This window comes from Arachis stenosperma, chromosome 7 (genome assembly GCF_014773155.1).
Source record: "Arachis stenosperma cultivar V10309 chromosome 7, arast.V10309.gnm1.PFL2, whole genome shotgun sequence".
NCBI lineage: Eukaryota > Viridiplantae > Streptophyta > Magnoliopsida > Fabales > Fabaceae > Arachis > Arachis stenosperma.
In genome coordinates this window covers 53,047,594-53,049,697 of record NC_080383.1, presented here as the reverse complement: position 1 = coordinate 53,049,697, position 2,104 = coordinate 53,047,594, and the positions used below count along the sequence as shown (strand labels likewise).

Here is a 2,104-nt window from a genome sequence, read left to right as displayed (position 1 = left end):
TTCGGCCATGGTTATGGCTTTGCACTCTCCTTTTGGATTTTCTTCTGTATTGCTTGGAAGAGTGCTTGGAGGGAGTTCAGTAATTTTCTTACTTAGCTGTCCCACTTGTGCCTCCAAATTCCTAATGGAGGACCTTGTTTCAGTCATGAAACTTTGAGTGGTCTTGATTAGATTAGAGACCATGGTTGCTAAGTCAGAGGGGTTCTGCTTAGAATTCTCTGTCTGTTGCTGAGAAGATGATGGAAAAGGCTTGCCATTGCTAAACCTGTTTCTTCCACCATTGTTGTTGAAACCTTGTTGAGGTTTCTCTTGATTCATCCATGAGAAATTTGGGTGATTTCTCCATGAAGAATTATAGGTGTTTCCATAGGGTTCTCCTAGGTAATTCACCTCTTCCATTGAAGGGTTCTCAGGATCATAGGCTTCTTCCTCAGATGAAGCATCCTTAGTACTGCTTGGTGCATTTTGCATTCCAGACAGACTTTGAGAAATCAAATTGACTTGTTGAGTCAATATCTTGTTCTGAGCCAGTATGGCATTCAGAGTGTCAATCTCAAGAACTCCTTTCTTCTGACTTGTTCCATTGTTCACAGGATTCCTTTCAGAAGTGTACATGAATTGGTTATTTGCAACCATTTCAATGAGCTCTTGAGCTTCTGTAGGCGTCTTCTTCAGATGAAGAGGTCCTCCAGCAGAGCTATCCAAAGACATCTTGGATAGTTCAGAGAGACCATCATAGAAAATACCTATGATGCTCCATTCAGAAAGCATGTCAGAGGGACATTTTCTGATTAATTGTTTGTGTCTTTCCCAAGCTTCATAGAGGGATTCACCATCCTTCTGTCTGAAGGTTTGGACTTCCACTCTAAGCTTACTCAATTTTTGAGGTGGAAAGAATTTTGCCAAGAAGGCATTGACTAGCTTTTCCCAAGAGTCCAGGCTTTCTTTAGGTTGTGAGTCCAACCATATTCTAGCTCTGTCTCTTACAGCAAAAGGGAATAGCATCAGTCTGTAGACCTCAGGGTCAACCCCATTAGTCTTGACTGTGTCACAGATTTGCAAGAACTCAGCTAAAAACTGATGAGGATCTTCCATTGGAAGTCCATGGAACTTGCAATTCTGTTGCATTAGAGAAACTAATTGAGGCTTAAGCTCAAAGTTGTTTGCTCCAATGGCAGGGATAGAGATGCTTCTCCCATAGAAATTGGGAGTAGGTGCAGTAAAGTCACCCAGCACCTTCCTTGCATTGTTAGCATTGTTGTTGTTTTCGGCTGCCATGTCTTCTTCTTCTTTGAAGAATTCGGTTAGGTCCTCTACAGAGAGTTGTGCCTTAGCTTCTCTTAGCTTTCGCATCAAGGTCCTTTCAGGTTCAGGGTCAGCTTCAACAAGAATGCCTTTGTCTCTGCTCCTGCTCATATGAAAGAGAAGAGAACAAGAAAATGTGGAATCCTCTATGTCACAGTATAGAGATTCCTTGAAGTGTCAGAGGAAAAGAAAAATGGAAGACAGAGGTAGAAAATTCGAACTTATCAAAGAAGATGGAGTTCGAATTTTGCATTAAGGAATAGTGTTAGTCCATAAATAGAAGGATGTGAGAAGAAGGGAAGAGAATTTTCGAAAATTAATTAAAAAGATGTCAAAAACATTTTGAAAAATTGATTGATAATTTTCGAAAATTCAAAGTGGAAAAAAAATCAAGTGATTTTTGAAAAAGATTTTGAAATTAGAAATTAAAAAGATTTGATTGAAAACTAATTTGAAAAGATATGATTTGAAAACAATTTTTAAAAGATATGATTTGAAAACAATTTTAAAAAGATATGATTTTAAAAATTAATGACTTGCCTAACAAGAAAAGATATGATTCAAACATTAAACCTTTCTCAACAAAAAAGGCAACAAACTTTGAGATGTTCAATCAAATCATTAATTGTTAGTAAGTATCTTTGAAAAAGGAAAGAAATTAATTTTGAAAACATTTGATTGAAAAGATATGATTTGAAAAAGATTTGATTTTGAAAAACTTTGAAAACTTAAAAAAAAATTGATTTGAAAAACAAAATCTTCCCCCTAGCATCATCCTGGCGTTAAACGCCCAGAATGG

The 2,104-nt window shown here is 37.0% G+C and overlaps 1 non-coding gene across 1 annotated transcript; it reads left to right on the top strand.

Moving 5' to 3' along the window:
• Positions 1-765: 765 nt before the first annotated feature.
• Positions 766-873, top strand: LOC130942303 (small nucleolar RNA R71). The gene has a single exon (XR_009070879.1). It is a non-coding gene; the product is annotated as a small nucleolar RNA R71 (small nucleolar RNA).
• The last annotated feature ends 1,231 nt before the right edge of the window (positions 874-2,104 follow it).